At 44.0% G+C, this 24,454-nt stretch overlaps 1 long non-coding RNA gene across 1 annotated transcript in view; it reads left to right on the top strand.

The window, feature by feature from the left end:
• Window positions 1–23,640, top strand: part of LOC120997120 — a 97,429-nt gene extending 73,789 nt beyond the window's left edge. The window contains exon 3 of the long non-coding RNA XR_005778095.1: window positions 22,113–23,640. This is a non-coding gene — a long non-coding RNA (uncharacterized LOC120997120). The remainder of the gene's footprint in view (window positions 1–22,112) is intronic.
• Window positions 23,641–24,454: the final 814 nt, after the last annotated feature.

Below are 24,454 nucleotides of genomic sequence, written 5' to 3'. Positions count from 1 at the left end.
TATGTACAAGAAATATCTACTATAATACTGCTCATATGTACAAGAATATAACTACTATAATACTGCTCCTATGTACAAGAATATAACTACTATAATACTGCCTCCTATGTACAAGAATATAACTACTATAATACTGCCTCTATGTACAAGAATATAACTACTATAATACTGCTCCTATGTACAAGAATATAATACTATAATACTGCTCCTGTGTACAAGAATATAACTACTATAATACTGCTCCTGTGTATAAGAATATAACTACTTAATACTGCTCCTGTGTACAAGAATATAACTACTATAATACTGCTCCTATGTACAAGAATATAACTACTAATACTACTCCTATGTACAATATTATAACTACTATAATACTGCTCCTATGTACAAGAATATAACTACTATAATACTGCTCCTATGTACAAGAATATAACTACTATAATACTGCTCCTATGTACAAGAATATAAACTACTATAATACTACTCCTATGTACAAGAATATAACTACTATAATACTGCTCCTATGTACAGAATATAACTATTATAGTACTGCTCCTGTGTACAAGAATATAACTACTATAATACTGCTCCTATGTACAAGAATATAACTACTATAATACTGCTCCTATGTACAAGAATATAACTACTATAATACTGCTCCTATGTACAAGAATATAACTACTATAATACTGCTCCTATGTACAAGAATATACTACTATATACTGCTCTATGTACAAGAATATAACTACTATAATACTGCATCCTATGTACAAGAATATAACTACTATAATACTGCTCCTATGTACAAGAATAAACTACTATAATACTGCTCCTATGTACAAGAATATAACTACTATAATACTGCTCCTATGTACAAGAATATAACTACTATAATACTGCTCCTATGTACAAGAATATAACTACTATAATACTGCTCCTATGTACAAGATTATAATACTATAATATGCTCTATGTACAAGAATATAATACTATAATACTGCTCCTATGTACAAGAATATAACTACTATAATACTGCTCTATGTACAAGAATATAACTACTATAATACTGCTCCTATGTACAAGAATATAAACTACTATAATACTGTTCCTATGTACAAGAATATAACTACTATAATACTGCCTCCTATGTACAAGAATATAACTACTATAATACTGCTCCTATGTACAAGAATATAACTACTATAATACTGCTCCTATGTACAAGAATATAACTACTATAATACTGTTCCTATGTACAAGAATATAACTACTATATACTGCTCCTATGTACAAGAATATAACTACTATAATACTGCCTCCTATGTACAAGAATATAACTACTATAATACTGCTCCTATGTACAAGACTATAACTACTATAATACTGCCTCCTATGTACAAGTATATAACTACTATAATACTGCTCCTATGTACAAGAATATAACTGCTATAATACTGCTCCTATGTACAAGAATATAACTACTATAATACTGCCTCCTATGTACAAGTATATAACTACTATAATACTGCTGTTATGTACAAGAATATAACTACTATAATACTGCCTCCTATGTACAAGTATATATAACTACTATAATACTGCTGTTATGTACAAGAATATAACTACTATAATACTGCTCAATGTACAAGAATATTACTACTATAATACTGCTCCTGTGTACAAGAATATAACTCCTATAATACTGCTCCTATGTACAAGAATAAACTGCTATAATACTGCTCCTATGTACAAGAATATAACTGCTATAATACTGCCCCTATGTACAAGAATATAACTACTATAATACTGCTCCTATGTACAAGAATATAACTACTATAATACTGCTCCTATGTACAAGAATATAACTACTTAATACTGCTCCTATGTACAAGAATATAACTACTATAATACTGCTCCTGTGTACAAGAATATAACTACTATAATACTGCTCCTGTGTACAAGAATATAACTACTATAATACTGCTCTATGTACAAGAATATAACTACTATAATACTGCTCCTATGTACAAGATATAACTACTATAATACTGCCTCCTATGTACAAGAATATAACTACTAATACTGCTCCTATGTACAAGAATATAACTACTATAATACTGCTCCTATGTACAAGAATATAACTACTATAATACTGCCTCCTATGTACAAGAATATAACTACTATAATACTGCTCCTATGTACAAGAATATAATACTATATTACTGCTCCTATGTACAAGAATATAACTACTATAATACTGTTCCTATGTACAAGATATAACTACTATAATACTGCCTCCTATGTACAAGAATATAACTACTATAATACTGCTCCTATGTACAAGAATATAACTACTATAATACTGCTCCTATGTACAAGAATATAACTACTATAATACTGCTCCTATGTACAAGATTATAACTACTATAATACTGCTCCTATGTACAAGAATATAACTACTATAATACTGCTTCTATGTACAAGAAAATAAACTACTATAATACTGCTCCTATGTACAAGAATATAACTACTATAATACTGTTCCTATGTACAAGAATATAACTACTATAATACTGCCTCCTATGTACAAGAATATAACTACTAATACTGCTCCTATGTACAAGAATATAACTACTATAATACTGCCTCCTATGTACAAGAATATAACTACTATAATACTGCTCCTATGTACAAGAATATAACTACTATAATACTGCTCCTATGTACAAGAATATAACTACTATAATACTGCTCCTATGTACAAGAATATAACTACTATAATACTGCTCCTATGTACAAGACTATAACTACTATATACTGCTCCTATGTACAAGAATATAACTCCTATAATACTGCTCCTATGTACAAGAATATAACTGCTATTACTGCCTCCTATGTACAAGAATATAACTACTATAATACTGCTCCTATGTACAAGAATATAACTACTATAATACTGCTCCTATGTACAAGAATATAACTACTATAATACTGCTCCTATGTACAAGAATATAACTCCTATAATACTGCTCCTATGTACAAGAATATAACTGCTATAATACTGCCCCTATGTACAAGAATATACTACTATAATACTGCTCCTATGTACAAGAATATAACTACTATAATACTGCTCCTATGTACAAGAATATAACTACTATAATACTGCTCCTATGTACAAGTATATAACTACTATAATACTGCCTCCGATGTACAAGAATATACTACTATAATACTGCTCCTATGTACAAGTATATAACTACTAATACTGCCTCCTATGTACAAGAATATAACTACTGTAATACTGCTCATGTGTACAAGAATATAACTACTATAATACTGCTCCTATGTACAAGAATATAACTACTGTAATACTGCTCTATGTATAAGAATAATAACTACTAATACTGCCCCTATGTACAAGAATATAACTACTATAATACTGCCTCCTATGTACAAGATATAACTACTATAATACTGCTCCTATGTACAAGAATATAACTACTATAATACTGCCTCCTATGTACAAGAATATAATACTATAATACTGCCTCCTATGTACAAGAATATAAACTATAATACTGCCTCCTATGTACAAGAATATAACTACTATAATACTGCCTCCTATGTACAAGAATATAACTACTATAATACTGCCTCCTATGTACAAGAATATAACTACTATAATACTGCCTCCTATGTACAAGAATATAACTACTATAATACTGCCTCCTATGTACAAGAATATAACTACTATAATACTGCTCCCTATGTACAAGAATATAACTACTATAATACTGCTCCCTATGTACAAGAATATAACTACTATAATACTGCTCCTATGTCAAGAATATAACTACTATAATACTGCTCCTCTGTACAAGAATATAACTACTATAATACTGCTCCTATGTACAAGAATATAACTACTATAATACTGCTCTTATGTACAAGAATATAACTACTATATTACTGCCTCCTATGTACAAGAATATAACTACTATATACTGCTCCTATGTACAAGAATATAACTACTATAATACTGCCTCCTATGTACAAGAATATAACTACTATGGGGCGGAGCCTGGCTGTGTAGCTTGATGGCTGCAAGTTGCTGAGCTCCTCATCCTTACCGGCGAATTAACCCTTTTAAGAAGCTTACAGCACCGCTCTGATGGGCAAAACGGGCAAGGATCGATCCAAGGATCAAGCGGATCCTACCCCTGTGAGATCCAGACAGCCTGATATGGATCATTACTTAAAAAAGCATGTGAAGCTTAGGTCGACTGAGACCCCCAAGATGGCGCCTGCTCCGGCCCAGGCATCTGACATGGAGGAAGACACAGATGGCGGCAGTGTCTCGGATGCCTCCACCTGCAAATCGAGGAGGCAGAGGGGCTCATTCACAAAAGCGGCACTCCTGGAGGTACTTAATTCAGCTTTAGCTCCGATAAAAAGGGATTTATCAGAAATCAAAGAAGACCTCCGGAGTATGGGTCACCGGGTGTCGGACCTGGAAGGCGCGCAGGAGGCGGCTCTCCAGAGGGAAGAAAAAGCTTACAAAGCGATCAGCTCCCACACTGACCTGCTTAATGAAGCGCTCCTGAGAGTCGAGGATCAGGAGAACCGGAGCCGCAGGAGGAATCTGAGGATTCGCGGGCTCCCAGAATCATTCGCCAGTGAAGCGCTGGAGAAAGTGGCGCATGAGATATTCACTGACCTGCTGGGGCCTGAGAGAGCGGATCGGATAGTGATTGAACGGATTCACCGTGCGCTGAGGCCTAAACCGAAGAATACAGATCCTCCACGTGATGTCATCTGCGGCCTCCTCAGTTTCATAGATACCGCAGCACTCATGAGAGCCGGCAGAGAGAAGGAGCAGCTGCAATATGGAGGTATGCCGATTATGTTTTTCCAGGATCTGGCCCCGTCCACGTTAGCTAAACGGTGCATCCTTAAGCCGCTCCTGGATGCCCTTAGAGCTGCAGCTACACCGTTCCAGTGGCTTTATCCGTTCGGGATCGCGGTCCTCAAAAACGGACGTCAGATTTCCATCCGCTCGCCGAGAGATCTACAAGCCAGTTGGGCCCAGCTGGGGTTAAGCCCGATTGAAATCCCGTCGTGGATGCCAGCCGACATGGAGGATCCACCTCTCCCGCCACCCCAGGCGGCTGAATGGCGCCCTGTCTATAATAAAAGGTCGCCCAGGGCTAGGGCTGAAAAGTCTGACCACCCTCCTACCTGAGCATAGAAGATGTCTGAGGAGATTTCTGTTTTGTTCCTGTTCCAATCGAAGTCCCTGGGACTAAGTGCCTGATGGTGAAGTGAGCTGGAGCCTTTCTGTTCCCTGAGGGCTTCAGGCCTGATTACAGGCCAGTCATGTCCGCCTGTTGCGGAGAATATTGTCTCAGCGTGCAGTTATAGTCTACCTGGTTCCAGACTCTCTTCGGGTTCATTTGAAGTTCTGGACCTTGCCTGTTCCCTGCTCATTTCTTAATATGCAGGGGTTAACCCGGTGTTACCTTTGGGTCACCCCCTTTTCTTTGTGAGATGGCCAGTAAATGGCCCTCTATAGCTCTGCGGGACCCCCCACCTGACATACCCCGGCTGGTAGCCGTGATGAGAAAGGGTCGTGTAGTCAGGTGCTCAGTAGAGCTTTCTATGCAGAATATATTTGCACTATTGTTTAATGTCTTACCTGTTTGTCTCCCCTCCTTTCCTCGTGTGTCTCCCCCCCCCTCCCATCCTCCATCAGATGTCATATATTGCATATTCAGATGCTGATTGTCTGCTTTCTATTTCAGAATGTCGTCTATTGTGATTTCATCCTTTAACGCCCGGGGAATGAACGAGCCTTGCAAGCGGTCCCAAATCCTGGCCCTTTTACAGAGGGATAAAGTGTCTGTAGCATTCTTTCAGGAAACCCATTTCCGAGAGGGTAAGACCCCCAAATTGCCCCCCAAAAGATTTTCTCAATGGTTCCACAGCACGTATAGTTCGGCTAGCAGGGGTGTCATCATAGCGATCCACAAGCAGCTCCCCTTTAAGCACTCTGCCGTCTCTGCAGACCCTGAGGGTCGTTACCTGTTTGTTAAGGGCACTATCGCTGACACTCCTGTTACCTTGGCAACTGTATATGCTCCTAACAGAGGGCAGGTTGCTTGGCTCGTTCAGACCCTAGGCCTATTGTCCTCCTTCAAGGAGGGAATGGTCATTCTAGGAGGTGATTTTAATGTTACCCTTGACCCTGCATTAGATTCTTCAAATGGGAAGTCTGCCATTACACACGTTCGCTTGCGACGCCTTAAGCTTGCCCTACAGAGGTTGGGAGTCCTAGATATCTGGCGTACCACAAACCCCACTGGTAGGGACTTCTCCTTTTATTCGGCTGCTAAATTGTCCTATCACAGATTAGACTATCTATTTCTATCTAAATCCTGTACTAACAGAGTTATCAAATCCCACATAGGGAACATCACCCTGTCTGACCACGCTCCGGTATTTTTGAATATGTCTCTGCAGGACCTCCCAAAGTGGGAATGGAATTGGCGCACCAATGAGACCATCATCTCAGACCCCTCCCATGCTGCTAAATTATCTTCTATCATAACGGATTTCTTCACATCTAACACTTCAGGTCCTGATGCCCCCTCCCCTTCCATTATCTGAGAAACCCATAAAGCGGTCCTTAGAGGAGAACTAATAGCCTTGGGTGCCCACGTTAAAAAACAGCGGGATCAGGCTGTGGCGACACTTCTCTCCCAGATTCAGGCTCTAGAGCTAACACACAAGTCCTCCCAGGCCCTTAGCTGTGCCTTGGAGCTCTCTGAAGCCCGCACTAAACTCAAGAACCTGCTAAATGTCACGTCAGCTAAGCTTTTACTAAGAGCCAAATTCCGTTCGTATGCGCACGGAGACAAAGGGAATAGGCTAATGTCCGCTTTGGTGAAGAAGCAGAAAACTGACTCATTTATAGCTGCAGTTAAAGATGACAAAGGCGTCCTTCATAAAGGGACCCCAGACATAGCAAAGTCCTTCTGTGCCTTCTATAGGGACCTATACAACCTTAAAACACCAGATAATATGTCTCCAGCTCAGTTAGGTGAAGCTTCTGAGAAATTTCTCTCCTCCCTCCAGTTACCTACTATTACCCCAGCTCAGTCAGCCCAGCTCTTATCTCCTATTACTGATGCCGAAATTGGTAAGGTTCTCTCCTCTATACCTTCAGGGAAAAGCCCAGGCCCCGATGGTTTTACCATCTCTTATTACAAAACCTTTAAGCAGACCCTAATCCCCCATTTTAACACCCTATGCAATTACTTACTCCAAGGGGGTTCTCTCCCTCCCCAATCGCTTTCAGCCCATATCACGGTAATTCATAAGGAGAATAAGGACCCCCTAAATTGCGGGAGTTACCGCCCTATCTCGCTTCTAAATACTGATGTGAAGTGGTGGGCCAAGATTTTGGCTCAACGGATTCAGGCGGTTCTCCCTGGCATTATCAACGAGGAGCAGGTGGGGTTCGTCTCTGGCAGACAGGGGAGTGAGAATACGGTCCGTGTCATACAATTGATCACGCATGCTCGTCAGCACTCAATACCTTTAGCTCTTCTCAGTACAGATGCAGAGAAGGCCTTTGACAGGATCAGCTGGCAATTTATGTCTCGGGCACTGTCGAAGTTCGGCCTTCCGGACCAATTCATCCAATCCATTTTCTCACTTTACTCGCTCCCCTCTGCCAGGATACGGATTAATGGAACACTCTCTCCAGCTTTTCCCATTACTAATGGGACACGACAGGGGTGCCCACTCTCACCTGCCCTCTTTGTTATTGTCATGGAGACCCTGTTGGCCAGGATCAGGCAAGATCCGGACATTGAAGGAATCACCCTGGGGTCGCATACCCATCTGACGGCTGCTTTTGCAGACAATCTTTTCATAACGTCCAACCCTCTAACCTCTTTCCCCAGACTTCAAGCCCTTTTTGAAGAATATGGAACGGTCTCAAATTTTAAGATTAACTATAATAAGTCACAGGCCCTGAATATTTCTTGTCCACCCGCTACTGTAGAAACGCTCAAATGTTCCGCTGCTTTTTCGTGGTCCCCTAAGTCAATCCCTTTTCTGGGTACCCATATTTCAGCAAAGCCAGAGGATCTTTTCGAGTTAAATTATGTCCCTTTACTGAAATCCATTAGGTCACACTTACACTCTTTAAAACTTCCGTTTATTTCATGGATTGGACGGAAAAACTTCATTAAAGCTTTTATTGTCCCCAGACTGCTTTATCTCATCCAAACACTCCCCATCTGGCTGCCCCATTCCTTCTTTGTGGAGGTCCGCAGAGTCATCTCAACCTTTGTATGGTCGGGAGGGTCCCCCAGATTAGCTTATGCCACTCTCACTCGGGAGAGAAGGTTGGGAGGCTTTGGCCTACCTGACATCTACTTTTATTACAAGGCTTTAATGCTAAACAGAGCTTTGAGCCTCATTTCCTGGCGCCCTCTTGGCCTTGTCTCCCGACTGGAGTATGATTTGCTTTCATATAGGGACAAGTTAGCTCTTTGGGGATTACGCAAATGTACTGCTAATAATAAGTATACCTCGCCCTTATGGAAAGGTTTGTTACTTGAATGGTCCAAATTGTACAAGTCCTCGGTCCTCAGGTTCCCAAGCTTGAGTCTTCCCTTAGATCTGCTTCAGGCATATATTCACCCTACCATCTCTGATCCATCAGGAATCTGGGCTATAATATCCAACCTGAAACTGGAAGACATCATGACTGCCTCAGGTGCTTTGAATTGGAGCAAAATATACGAGATCCCGAGGGTTCAAAGGGCTTCTTTCCTGGCGGTTATGGCTTTTAAGAAAGATTTGGCACTTTTGAAATCATTTCCTAGGCCTGTGGTAGATCCCTCATGGATAGAAGGGAAAATTTCTAATGCCCTTCGCCCCAAGAAACCTCTCTCCACATTTTACAAGGAGCTACTTTCCTCTGCACCTCCAGACCTGTGGTTCCTTGCAGCCTGGGAAAAGGAGTTGTCCATGACTCTATCGGAGCCTGAAAAAGCGTTCATCCTCACACACTCACATGGTTTCAACCGTTGTATTAAAATTCAGGCTAACTCTTATAAATTACTTACAAGATGGTATAAGACACCAGAATTCCTTCACAAGCTTAATCCCGCTATCCCAAACGGTTGCTGGAGGTGTGGAGGAGGTATTGGCTCTTTATCTCATATTTGGTGGAGTTGCGGAAAAATTAAACCATTTTGGGTGGAAGTAGAAGCAGCTATAAACAAGATATGTAATACCCAGACTACCTTAGATGCAAAACTCCTGTTGCTCTGGTGCCCAAATAGCACGCTCACCCCTTCAAAGTATAATCTACAAACCATGCTTATTACAGCAGCTCGACTGCTGATCCCCCTACTGTGGAAGAATGAGTCAGCCCCATCGTTCTTGATGTGGACCGAGAAAGTTGATCAAATATATCGGTTTGAAGAGTTGGCCCACTGGGAAAACCACTCTAGAGCAGTTTTTGTCAAAATATGGTCTTCTTGGAAGCTATACCGCAAATTCTAGGCTTAGATTTGTCTTAATTTAAGATTATGATTGACATCTAACTATCCCCCCCCCTCCCCTCTTTCCCTCAATCCACCTTCCTTTGTCTTATGTCTCCCTCATCAGTTATTTGTACACGCATTTCACTCTGCTATCTGAGTTGTATATGCAATCATTTTGAATACATTGTGTTTGCTGACTATGCACTTATCCAGCTGCGTCTGGACACGAGATGTATGTCTTTTTACACAACTTTGTACTTTTCTCAAATAAAAAGAAATTTGATAAAGAATATAACTACTATAATACTGCCTCCTATGTACAAGAATATAACTACTATAATACTGCTCCTATGTACAAGAATATAACTACTATAATACTGCTCCTATGTACAAGTATATAACTACTATAATACTGCTCCTATGTACAAGAATATAACTACTATAATACTGCTCCTATGTACAAGAATATAACTACTATAATACTGCTCCTATGTACAAGAATATAACTGCTATAATACTGCTCCTATGTACAAGAATATAACTACTATAATACTGCTCCTATGTACAAGAATATAACTACTATAATACTGCTCCTATGTACAAGAATATAACTACTATAATACTGCCTCCTATGTACAAGAATATAACTACTATAATACTGCTCCTATGTACAAGAATATAACTACTATAATACTGCTCCTATGTACAAGAATATAACTACTATAATACTGCCTCCTATGTACAAGAATATAACTACTATAATACTGCTCCTATGTACAAGACTATAACTACTATAATACTGCCTCCTATGTACAAGAATATAACTACTATAATACTGCTCCTATGTACAAGAATATAACTGCTATAATACTCCCTCCTATGTACAAGAATACAACTACTATAATACTGCTCCTATGTACAAGAATATAACTACTATAATACTGCTCCTATGTACAAGAATATAACTGCTATAATACTGCTCCTATGTACAAGAATATAACTACTATAATACTGCTCCTATGTACAAGAATATAACTACTATAATACTGCCTCCTATGTACAAGAATATAACTACTATAATACTGCTCCTATGTACAAGAATATAACTACTATAATACTGCTCCTATGTACAAGAATATAACTACTATAATACTGCTCCTATGTACAAGAATATAACTACTATAATACTGCCTCCTATGTACAGGAATATAACTACTATAATACTGCTCCTATGTACAAGAATATAACTACTATAATACTGCTCCTATGTACAAGTATATAACTACTATAATACTGCTCCTATGTACAAGAACATAACTACTATAATACTGCTCCTATGAATAGAATAGTAGAGTAGAATATTACTGCTATAATGCGGCTGCTTTGTAGAGATTAATTCACTTGAGCAGGAAGGACTATTTTTCCATGTAGACTGGTCGCTTGGTTTTGCACCATCTTAGTGTCTGTCACTCAGGTGGTGGTCCTAGTCTGAATTTTTTGACCTCCTGGTTATGATTTTTCTGTAGTTATATTTGTAAGACTTTTGAAAACTTTTATTAGAAAATTCTATTATTTCTAGAAAGATCAGGAAAGCTGTAACCAGGCTGTAGAACAGGCCTCTTGTGTCAGTGGTTGGTCCCCGGGACCTGGATGTTCTTGTACATCCCATAAGTCATTGGTTGTCAGATCCTCTTTTATATAATGATCTGTTCGACCTTGAATCTTCCAGTATTTCCCGTCTGTGGTTTGCAGCTGAAAAGGGTCCAGAGGCCGAACGAGGAGAGTAAATATCCAAATATTCTGTGAAGAACAGTACTAGGCGGTGTTCAGTCTATCTATCTATCTACACTGCTCAAAAAAATAAAGGGAACACAAAAATAACACATCCTAGATCTGAGTTAATTAAATATTTTTCTGAAATACTTTGTTCTTTACATAGTTGAATGTGCTGACAACAAAATCACACAAAAATTAAAAAATGGAAATCAAATTTTTCAACCCATGGAGGTCTGGATTTGGAGTCACCCTCAAAATTAAAGTGGAAAAACACACTACAGGCTGATCCAACTTTGATGTAATGTCCTTAAAACAAGTCAAAATGAGGCTCAGTAGTGTGTGTGGCCTCCACGTGCCTGTATGACCTCCCTACAACACCTGTGCATGCTCCTGATGAGGTGGCGGACGGTCTCCTGAGGGATCTCCTCCCAGACCTGGACTAAAGCATCTGCCAACTCCTGGACAGTCTGTGGTGCAACGTGACGTTGGTGGATAGAGCGAGACATGATGTCCCAGATGTGCTCAATTGGATTCAGGTCTGGGGAATGGGCGGGCCAGTCCATAGCATCAATGCCTTTGTCTTGCAGGAACTGCTGACACACTCCAGCCACATGAGGTCTAGCATTGTCTTGCATTAGGAGGAACCCAGGGCCAACCGCACCAGCATATGGTCTTACAAGGGGTCTGAGGATCTCATCTCGGTACCTAATGGCAGTCAGGCTACCTCTGGCGAGCACATGGAGGGCTGTGCGGCCCTCCAAAGAAATGCCACCCCACACCATTACTGACCCAATGCCAAACCGGTCATGCTGGAGGATGTTGCAGGCAGCAGAATGTTCTCCACGGCGTCTCCAGACTCTGTCACGTCTGTCACATGTGCTCAGTGTGAACCTGCTTTCATCTGTGAAGAGCACAGGGCGCCAGTGGCGAATTTGCCAAACGTCCTGCACGGTGTTGGGCTGTAAGCACAACCCCCACCTGTGGACGTCTGGCCCTCATATCACCCTCATGGAGTCAGTTTCTGACCGTTTGAGCAGACACATGCACATTTGTGGCCTGCTGGAGGTCATTTTGCAGGGCTCTGGCAGTGCTCCTCCTGTTCCTCCTTGCACAAAGGCGGAGGTAGTGGTCCTGCTGCTGGGTTGTTGCCCTCCTACTTCTCCTGATGTACTGGCCTGTCTCCTGGTAGCACCTCCATGCTCTGGACACTACGCTGACAGACACAGCAAACCTTCTTGCCACAGCTCGCATTGATGTGCCATCCTGGATAAGCTGCACTACCTGAGCCACTTGTGTGGGTTGTAGACTCCGTCTCATGCTACAACTAGAGTGAAAGCACTGCCAGCATTCAAAAGTGACCAAAACATCAGCCAGGAAGCATAGGAACTGAGAAGTGGTCTGTGGTCACCACCTGCAGAACCACTCCTTTATTGGGGGTGTCTTGCTAATTGCCTATAATTTCCACCTGTTGTCTATCCCATTTGCACAACAGCATGTGAAATTGATTGTCACTCAGTGTTGCTTCCTAAGTGGACAGTTTGATTTCACAGAAGTGTGATTGACTTGGAGTTACATTGTGTTGTTTAAGTGTTCCCTTTATTTTTTTGAGCAGTGTATTTAAATGCTAAAAAACCTAGGTCTGAGCAGGTCGGTCCCCTAAATAATGGAAAAGGGGGGGTAGTCACTGAAGATAAGGAAAAGGCAGAGTTCCTAAATAGGTTTTTTAGCTCTGTATATACAAAAGAAGAGAATGGAGCTGATATCTGAGGCGCCGGGGTTGTTAGTACATCCAGTGATATACTCAATTGGCTAACTGTAGATATGGTCCAGGAGAAGTTAAATAGGGTAAGGCCTCATGCACACGACCGTTCCGTTTTTTGCGGTCCGCAAACCGCAGATACGCAAAAAACAGAAGCCGACTGTGTGCCTTCCGCAATTTGGATAGGGAGATCATGTCAAACTAATCTTATTGATTTTTTCGATTGGGTGACTAAAATAATAGATGGAGGAGGTGCAGTAGACATCGCTTATCTAGATTTTAGTAAGGCTTTTGATACTGTCCCACACAGAAGGCTTATCAATAAATTGCAGTCTTTGTGCTTGGACTCCCATATTGTTGAATGGATTAGGCAGTGGCTGAGGGAGAGACAGCAGAGGGTTGTAGTCAATGGAGTATATTCAGACCATGGTCCTGTTACCAGTGGGGTATCTCAGGGATCTGTTCTGGGACCCATATTGTTTAATATCTTTATCAGCGAAATTGCAGAAGGCCTCGATGGTAAGGTGTGTCTTTTTGCTGATGACACAAAGATTTGTAACAGGGTTGATGTTCCTGGAGGGATACACCAAATGGAAAAGGACTTAGGAAAACTAGAGGAATGGTCAAAAATATGGCAACTAAAATGTAATATTGATAAGTGCAAGATAATGCACCTGGGGCGTAAAAAACACAAGATCAGAATATAAAATCAGTGATACAGTCCTAACCTCAGTATCTGAGGAAAGGGATTTAGGGGTCATTATTTCAGAAGACTTAAAGGTGGGCAGACCTGTGTCATAGAGCAGCAGGAAATGCTAGCAGAATGCTTGGGTGTATAGGGAGAGGCATTACCAGTAGAAAGAGGGAGGCGCTCATGCCGCTCTACAGAGCACTAGTGAGACCTCACCTGGAGTATTGTGCTCAGTACTGGAGACCATATCTCCAGAAGGATATTGATACTTTGGAGAGAGTTCAGAGAAGAGCTACTAAACTGGTACATGGATTGCAGGATAAAACTTACCAGGAAAGATTAAAGGACCTTAACATGTATAGCTTGGAAGAAAGAAGAGACAGAGGGGATATGAGAGAAACTGCTAAATACATAAAGGGAATCAACAAGGTAAAAGAGGAGAGAATATTTAAAAGAAGAAAAACTACCACAAGAGGACACAGTTTTAAATTAGAGGGGCAAAGGTTTAAAAGTAATATCAGGAAGTATTACTTTACTGAGAGAGTAGTGGATGCACGGAATAGCCTTCCTGCAGAAGTGGTAGCTGCAAATACAGTGAAGGAGTTTAAGCATGCATGGGATAGGCATAAGGCCATCCTTCATATAAGATAGGGCCAGGGGCTATCCATAGTACTCAGTATATTGGGCAGACTAGATGGGCCAAATGGTTCTTATCTGCCGACACATTCTATGTTTCTATGTGTATATCTCATATCTATTATCTATCTCTGTATCTATTATCTATCTATCTATCATCCTAGAATACAGGGTGGTGGGAAGGTATTGATTGTTAGTTATGGGCAGAAGTGCCAGGATCTAACCAGCAGCCGGACTGGTCTCACCCAGCTTTTCCAGACACAGATAAAACTAGGCCGGGTCTGAAGCTCTGCACATACTTCTCTGTGGAGGGTGAGGACGCCTGTTTTGTTGTTCTGTTCTTGGACCTCCTCAGATCTCTCGTTCTTTGGCCACATGAAGCATCTTGTTTGGGATTCTTGGAATATTCCGTCTCCACCGGTTGTGTCTTCACCCTGATAGGAGTTGGCCGGGGATTAGAAAGTTTACAGCTGAGGTTTCTGCACCTTGTGTCCTGTCAGACATGTATGTTCTGGACCCAGCTGTTCTCAGAAGTCCCATAGAAGTGACTGGAGAGCGCTGCGCAAGCGCAACCACTGCTGCCAGCAAATGGGGCCCTGTTCTCTAGAGCGATGCTGGTCCCAGAGGTGAGACCTGCCTCTATCAGATTCTCATGGCATAGCCCATGGACAGGTGGACACTGCTGAGCAGCTCACTGTGGGCGGGGCTACATTTAAAGGGGTTGTACGGAACTTAACTATTAATGAGCTGTTCTCTAGATTTTAAATCACTGCGGCCTGCTCACAGCTTACCAAGCACAGCGCCGTACATTGCATAGTGGTCGTGCGTGGTAGTGCAGCTCGGTCCCATTCACATGAATAGGACTGAGCTGCAGAAAAGTCATGTGACCAATGGACGCCGCCCCGAGCGCCACGACCCCTTCCAACATCTGATCAGCAGGGGTGCAAGCAGTCGGACCCCTGCCGATCTGATATCCTGAGAATAGGTAATTTTATATTTAAATTCCGTAATACCCCTTTAACTGAAGCCCCGCCCACATTGACAGTTGTGTCCACCACAGTATGTGATGGACGTAGCCTATAGTTTCCTCTCATATCTTATTATTATGATCATATGCGATCATTTTCAGTCCAGCGGACGGAGTGTTAAATGACCACCCGCATCCACTCACCCACTAGTGACCCCGCGCCGAGTGGACACCACGTTACTAGGAGTCCAGAGTTCCTGTGCGGGCTGGAGGAGAACACGAGGTGGACGCTTAGATAAGACCAAAAGCCAAACATATGGCGCCCCCCCCCTCCTCCCTCATTACACGACTGGTGCGGATAATGAGGCGGTATTATACCGTGCCCCCCTCATTATCTGCTCCGCTCGGGGGGGGACGCACCCACATAAATCACCCCCTCAGATTCCTCTCCTGTAATCTGACGTCTTCAGAGTGAACTCTTGGCTGAGGAGTGAATGGAGGACAATGAAGCTCCACTTATAGCGGAGAGGGGACATGGAGAGGACGGAACCAGGAGACACAGCGCTAACCGGGTGGCATGTGCCAGGACCCGTCACCCCTACGGAAGGCGGAGAGGTGCTGCAGAGAGGCAGGCAGCAGCCCACCACGTGGAAGAGCAGCGTCAACCTGGCTGTGAGTAGTAGATTCTGTTTGCAGATGTAGCAGAGTTGAGTTTGCCATTTGGCACATGTGTTATCTGAGTCTCTCCACAGAACTATCACAGTACATGTCACATATATAGTGAGGTCAGAACTGTCTGCCCCCCACACCGGTCACACCGAGCAGACAATGGGAAAGAGAAGTCATGTGGGGGTGAAAATGGAAATGCCCCCTTGAGACCCCCGAATGAGTGAGTGGAGGGAACACCCCCAGAATCCCAAAGACCTGACTATAGAGACTCCACACATGACACACTGCAACCGTGCCCCCAACATACAGCGAAAATACCACCTATAAGAAACAATTAGTGCCCCCCTAACAATGACATCCACAGCGCCCCCCTAACGGTGACATCCACAGGTCCCCCCTAACAGTGACATCCACAGCGCCCCCCCCCCTACAGTGACATCCCCAGCGCCCCCATAACACAGTAACATCCACAGTGCTCCCCCTAACAGTGACATCCACAGTGCTCCCCCTAACAGTGACATCCACAGCGCTCCCATAACAGTGACATCCACAGCGCTCCCATAACAGTGACATCCACAGCGCTCCCATAACAGTGACATCCACAGCGCCCCCATAACAGTGACATCCACAGCGCCCCCATAACAGTGACATCCACAGCGCCCCCATAACAGTGACATCCACAGCGTTCCCCTAACAGTGACATCCGCAGCGCCCCCATAACAGTGACATCCACAGCGCCCCCATAACAGTGACATCCACAGCGCCCCCATAACAGTGACATCCACAGCGCCCCCATAACAGTGACATCCACAGCGCCCCCATAACAGTGACATCCACAGCGCCTCCATAACAGTGACATCCACAGCGCCCCCATAACAGTGACATCCACAGCGCCCCCATAACAGTGACATCCACAGCGCCCCCATAACAGTGACATCCACACTGATCTGTGACGGGTGGTACAGAAGATAATGACAGCACGTGGACAGTCTTTTTGGAGGTCCACTTATGGCAGGACATTGGGTTATTACAATGTGGACACTATTACAATGTGGACCTATAGATAACTATAAAAGGGTTAAAATTACTCCGAGCTCCATGTTGTGGCCCCCAGACCCTGCCCATCCCCCACAGATGAGGGGACACGGAGCTCGTTTTGAGGATTCTGTATTTTGCAGGTTCCACAAGCTGCCAAAACCAACAAACCCCTTAAAGGAAAACAATCCCCAGAGAACAACGCCCGGGAGAGGAACCGCGTCCGGACCCTCAGACAAGCCTTCCTGTCACTGCAGGCTGCGCTGCCCTCTGTGCCCCCTGACACCAAATTATCTAAACTGGATGTCCTTGTCCTGGCCACCAGTTACATAGCCCACCTGACCCAAACCCTGGATCAAGAGAGACGTCCCCCAAACAGCCCCCAGATCGGCAGAGGCCCGGGGTACCTGCACCCTATGAAGGTAAGAAAAATCGGGGACGTGCGAGGCCTGGCACATACAGGGTCCTATATCACGATGAGAGTAGTAGAGGAAAAAAGACAATGCAACAGCACTCTGCAAACCAGATAAGGACTGGGACAGTAATTTCAAATTTTGAGTCATATCATTGTTAGAAGGAAAATGTATCAGAGTCAACTAATGGTTATATGTGGTCATCAGAGTCATCTCATTATCGTTAGAGGGTGGAGCATTGCCATTAGAGAGCTGGGCAGCAGAGTCATCTCATCATTAGTAGAGTTTGGCATCCGTAGAACCTTCTCATTACCATTATGGGACGAGGTCCTCAGAACCTTCTGATCACCAATATAGGGCGAGGTCAGCAGAACCTTCTCATTACCGTCATGAGGCGGTCAGCAGAACCTTCTCATTACCGTCATGAGGCGGTCAGCAGAACCTTCTCATTACCGTCATGAGGCGGTCAGCAGAACCTTCTCATTACCGTCATGAGGCGGTCAGCAGAACCTTCTCATTACCGTCATGAGGCGGTCAGCAGAACCTTCTCATTACCGTCATGAGGCGGTCAGCAGAACCTTCTCATTACCGTCATGAGGCGGTCAGCAGAACCTTCTCATTACCGTCATGAGGCGGTCAGCAGAACCTTCTCATTACCGTCATGAGGCGGTCAGCAGAACCTTCTCATTACCGTCATGAGGCGGTCAGCAGAACCTTCTCATTACCGTCATGAGGCGGTCAGCAGAACCTTCTCATTACCGTCATGAGGCGGTCAGCAGAACCTTCTCATTACCGTCATGAGGCGGTCAGCAGAACCTTCTCATTACCGTCATGAGGCGGTCAGCAGAACCTTCTCATTACCGTCATGAGGCGGTCAGCAGAACCTTCTCATTACCGTCATGAGGCGGTCAGCAGAACCTTCTCATTACCGTCATGAGGCGGTCAGCAGAACCTTCTCATTACCGTCATGAGGCGGTCAGCAGAACCTTCTCATTACCGTCATGAGGCGGTCAGCAGAACCTTCTCATTACCGTCATGAGGCGGTCAGCAGAACCTTCTCATTACCGTCATGAGGCGGTCAGCAGAACCTTCTCATTACCGTCATGAGGCGGTCAGCAGAACCTTCTCATTACCGTCATGAGGCGGTCAGCAGAACCTTCTCATTACCGTCATGAGGCGGTCAGCAGAACCTTCTCATTACCGTCATGAGGCGGTCAGCAGAACCTTCTCATTACCGTCATGAGGCGGTCAGCAGAACCTTCTCATTACCGTCATGAGGCGGTCAGCAGAACCTTCTCATTACCGTCATGAGGCGGTCAGCAGAACCTTCTCATTACCGTCATGAGGCGGTCAGCAGAACCTTCTCATTACCGTCATGAGGCGGTCAGCAGAACCTTCTCATTACCGTCATGAGGCGGTCAGCAGAACCTTCTCATTACCGTCATGAGGCGGTCAGCAGAACCTTCTCATTACCGTCATGAGGCGGTCAGCAGAACCTTCTCATTACCGTCATGAGGCGGTCAGCAGAACCTTCTCATTACCGTCATGAGGCGGTCAGCAGAACCTTCTCATTACCGTCATGAGGCGGTCAGCAGAACCTTCTCATTACCGTCATGAGGCGGTCAGCAGAACCTTCTCATTACCGTCATGAGGCGGTCAGCAGAACCTTCTCACTACCGTCATGAGGCGGTCAGCAGAACCTTCTCACTACCGTCATGAGGCGGTCAGCAGAACCTTCTCACTACCGTCATGAGGCGGTCAGCAGAACCTTCTCACTACCGTCATGAGGCGGTCAGCAGAACCTTCTCACTACCGTCATGAGGCGGTCAGCAGAACCTTCTCACTACCGTCATGAGGCGGTCAGCAGAACCTTCTCACTACCGTCATGAGGCGGTCAGCAGAACCTTCTCATTACCGTCATGAGGCGGTCAGCAGAACCTTCTCATTACCGTCATGAGGCGGTCAGCAGAACCTTCTCATTACCGTCATGAGGCGGTCAGCAGAACCTTCTCATTACCGTCATGAGGCGGTCAGCAGAACCTTCTCATTACCGTCATGAGGCGGTCAGCAGAACCTTCTCATTACCGTCATGAGGCGGTCAGCAGAACCTTCTCATTACCGTCATGAGGCGGTCAGCAGAACCTTCTCATTACCGTCATGAGGCGGTCAGCAGAACCTTCTCATTACCGTCATGAGGCGGTCAGCAGAACCTTCTCATTACCGTCATGAGGCGGTCAGCAGAACCTTCTCATTACCGTCATGAGGCGGTCAGCAGAACCTTCCCATTACCGTCATGAGGCGGTCAGCAGAACCTTCCCATTACCGTCATGAGGCGGTCAGCAGAACCTTCTCATTACCGTCATGAGGCAGGGTCCTCAGAGTCAGGTGTACATTTTGAAAATAAAAATGTATAAACTAGAACATGTAAAAGCAGAATATTTCTCCTCTGCCGAGTGATCTCTAATGAATGACACAATCCCTCTGATTCCATCATCACTGTCATTGTCCTCTGTACTTTAGAAGTGGCCGATGAGGTCCCGGCTGTACGCTGAAGCCCTGGAATGGGAGGTGTCCAGCAGATCCGCAAGCAGCGAGGACTGAAGAGAAAAGAAGCTCAGACAATAGCGGAAACAGTCCAGAGAAGATGTGGAATTAAATCCTCCTACGAATCATCCCCGTTATATAATGTATATTATAGAACATTCTCAGGGTCTGTCCACCTATTAGCACTAGATTTGCATTGCTAATGTTAAGTTGCATCTATTTTATACTCCAGAGCTGCACTCACTATTCTGCTGGTGCAGTCACTGTGTACATACATTACTTATCCTTTACTGATCCTGAGTTACATCCTGTATTATACTCCAGAGCTGCACTCACCAGCAGAATAGTGAGTGCAGCTCTGGAGTATAATACAGGATGTAACTCAGGATCAGTAAAGGATAAGTAATGTATGTACACAGTGACTGCACCAGCAGAATAGTGAGTGCAGCTCTGGAGTATAATACAGGATGTAACTCAGGATCAGTAAAGGATAAGTAATGTATGTACACAGTGACTGCACCAGCAGAATAGTGAGTGCAGCTCTGGAGTATAATATAGGATAAGTAATGCATGTACACAGTGACTGCACCAGCAGAATAGTGAGTGCAGCTCTGGAGTATAATATAGGATAAGTAATGCATGTACACAGTCCCCTGCCCGGACAGCCTGCTGGATCCTTAGCAGTATTTGTCTGGCTGCCTCTTGGCATATTTGCTGTGCTGCATTCGGATCTCCACCGGTCCCCATTATAGTGAATGGGGTCGGATGGATTTTGGGAGCGCACGGTAGTTAGTAATCCAGCAGGCTGTTCCCCTGCCGGAGCCATTAACACCAGTGTGAAACAGGCCCCAGTCTGATTCTTGCTCTGCGTCCCGTTTTATGAACACCTTGCTTACGCCCCCCCCCCACATATACAGCTGTAAGCTGTATACTATCACTATCCTTGTAAATACATTAAATGCGCAAGATTATTTATTGGCTTCAGATATTTTCTTCTGAAAAATGATATAATTCTGGCTGCCTGCAGCCACCACTAGGGGGCGCTCACTGCATATGGGTTTATACATTTGTTACACAGAGCTCCCTCTAGTGGTGACTGCTTATTCCATCCTGTCTAGGTCACCCTAGTGCTGTTGGGCTGGTCCTTTGAGAATAATCTTTGATCTAGTGCAGTGATGGCTAACGGCACACCAGCTGCGCTGAAACTACAACTCCCAGCATGCTCCATTCATCTCTGTGGCGTTCTAAGACCAGCCAAGCAAGTGTGCATCTTGGGAGTTGTAGTTTTACAGCAGCTAGAGTACCGAAGGTTGCCGATCCCTGGTCTAAAGGGACCTTGGCATAAAAGGAATCCCATGCATGTCCCCCTATGTTTTACTCTCTGCCTCCTTCACATTCGTACGCGATGATTGTGTCCAGGATCACTTCTGTCCCAGTGCGGCTGGCAGGTAGACCTGGCACCGACTACCGGTGGTCTGCTCCACCCTACTCGTCAGAGGATCCAACTAACGATGCCAATCATCGTCCAGTGGCAGTGAGTGGTATTGCAGGCTTGTATAAGCCTAGACACGACTCAGTCTTTCTGTCCGATAAGTGTGACATCACTGACTGGCAGGGGTGTGGGGTAACCACCGAGTAGATCCTGAGGATATATTCAACTCCCAGAGGACCCCTTTTGGTAATAAAAGCTGTATTAGGAGTGATGGATTACATACCGTATAGGGAGATCCGATTGGAAGCTCCTGGGGACCGGAGGTCGTGAACCCAGATCTGTAGAGAGCAGGGTGACAACCCTTGGGGGTAGGGTAATGGCATCCGGTGGTCTGCATAACGGATCTTACATTTCTACTCAGCAGATACAACACATCTCAGACAGGGGGCGCCACACACCGCTGACTGCAAAGACTTTTATTACTACATCTGATCCTGGAATGACATCATACGCTGAGAAATTAACAATTTATGAAAACAAAAAACAAACAAAACCCCTACAAATTCAGTGCATGAAATGATCCGGGAGACACGTCAGTTGTGGCTTTGGCACAGTCAGGACCAGGGCGCGCGCTGCTTAGTGGGTTCCCAGACCATAGAAGCAGCAGATTCCTTATCATACAAGATCATGAAACGCGTAAGTACAAGTATATAAAATGTATACACAGTAGGCGGAGGGTGAAGAGCGGGGACCTTCCTATAGTAAATGTCCCCTCCGGCATGACGCTGGAGCTCCCGTCCCAGACACAGTCTGTGCGCGAGTGTCGGTCGTGGGACCTTGAGGCGCGTCGGGCACAGAAGCGCCGGCTGTAACCTGAGCAGAACTGTTATATGGACGCCCCCCTTCCTAACGAATGGCAACCAGATATGTAAAATGTAGCAAAATATTAATATTTAAATCCATCAATGATTGACTAATCAGTGATGGAGGCCAGGAGGTAAGTCATCCCCTCCGGAGCCCCCCATTCACTGCAGACAGCAAGGATAGCGCAATGGCCACCCCTTTAACCTCTATTTTCTTATATGATCGTCTTCTTACCGTGGGAAGAAAATCACACCGAATACAGAAGTCTGGGAAAGCGTCAGTCAAATCTCGCTCGTATATCACAAGGTAATAGAGTCTCTTCATGCATCCTTCGCTTTACAGGTCACATACTCCAGTCACATCCAAAGCTGTGAACCTACAGACCTGCACCTACTGGTGCACTGCAGAAAACATAGCTTTCTCTACACCACTACTTTATACTACTCTACCCAACATCTGCCTCGATGCAACAGAGCAGAGCCTGCACTGACAACACTGCCTCAGCAGGGGGCAGTGTGCAGGACACATTTTCTTTTTGCCGCCAGGAAATCAGCAGAACTTTGGATAAAGCTATGGGCTCATTCAGACGTCCGCATCAGTTTCGCAAATTTTGAGGCACAAGTGCGGACCCATTAACTTCAATGGGGTCTCAAAAGATGCGTACAGCATACAGTGTGCCGTCCACATCCGTAGTGCCGTTCCACAGCTACGCAAAAAAGACACATGTCCCATTCATGTCTGCAATTGGGGACAAGAATAGGCATTTTCTAGTGTAGCAGCGGCCATGTGGAGTCCGCAAATTGTGGGATGCACACGGGCCAGTCTCAGTGTTGTGCGGATCCGCAAAACACTACGGTCAGCTGAATGTAGCCGATGGCTGAGACAAGATGAAAGATGATTGTTAATGCAGCTTTGAATGTAACTGGAGTATAAAACAAGATGGAACTTAGGATCTGTAAGTGAAGTAAAGGATTAGCTAAATTTAGAATCGCGGGAAGGTCTTACCTTCGAATGAGGCTAAATCTGTACGTCTCATAGTCCGTCGGCTTTCCTGGATTACCAGAATTTGGCCCCGATTGCACTAAACTTCAACATTTCACTCCCTGAGATAAAGTCCGTTATAATCTACAATAATTATCGCCATTTCTGCTGGTGGCAGCAGTCACACGTCTCTCCCTGTCCACCATTGTATGAGAGACTGAGCAGACTCTACACACCTGACTACGACTACCAAACAGCTGAAATTTCTTGCAATTAATTACAACAAAAATAAAAAATTTGAAAAATATATTTTTCGACACTACACAGTATAATTATATTAAAATAAATTACATTTTCATTGGTAGAGGCTCAATACAAATAATTCCCAACATCTTACAAAACTCTCCGGAACCAGGGGATGCTTCAAAGACCAAAAACAAAACCAACAAAAGAAACTCCTCTCTTGGGCAACCTTTTGGCAAGATAGTGTTACATCTGGTCTTCTACACTAGTCACATCCAGAGCAGCACTCAAAAGGTCTGCAGGTTTTTGGTTATGAAAGAGTAATGCAAGGAAAGTCTAGGTATGGCTCTTAGACAACTGAAAGGCTAGATTGCACTTTACTCATTTTGGGCTATATATACAGTACAGACCAAAAGTTTGGACACACCTTCTCATTCAAAGAGTTTTCTTTATTTTCATGACTATGAAGGCATCAAAACTATGAATTAACACATGTGGAATTATATACATAACAAACAAGTGTGAAACAACTGAAAATATGTCATATTCTAGGTTCTTCAAAGTAGCCACCTTTTGCTTTGATTACTGCTTTGCACACTCTTGGCATTCTCTTGATGAGCTTCAAGAGGTAGTCCCCTGAAATGGTCTTCCAACAGTCTTGAAGGAGTTCCCATAGATGCATAGCACTTGTTGGCCCTTTTGCCTTCACTCTGCGGTCCAGCTCACCCCAAACCATCTCGATTGGGTTCAAGTCCGGTGACTGTGGAGGCCAGGTCATCTGGCGCAGCACCCCATCACTCTCCTTCATGGTCAAATAGCCCTTACTTTCAAAGTTTTCCCAATTTTTCGGCTGACTGACTGACCTTCATTTCTTAAAG

The sequence above is a fragment of the Bufo bufo genome, chromosome 4, assembly GCF_905171765.1.
Source record: "Bufo bufo chromosome 4, aBufBuf1.1, whole genome shotgun sequence".
Taxonomy (NCBI): domain Eukaryota; kingdom Metazoa; phylum Chordata; class Amphibia; order Anura; family Bufonidae; genus Bufo; species Bufo bufo.
The sequence above is the reverse complement of the archived record's forward strand: the minus strand, read 5'-3'. Positions and strand labels throughout refer to the sequence as shown.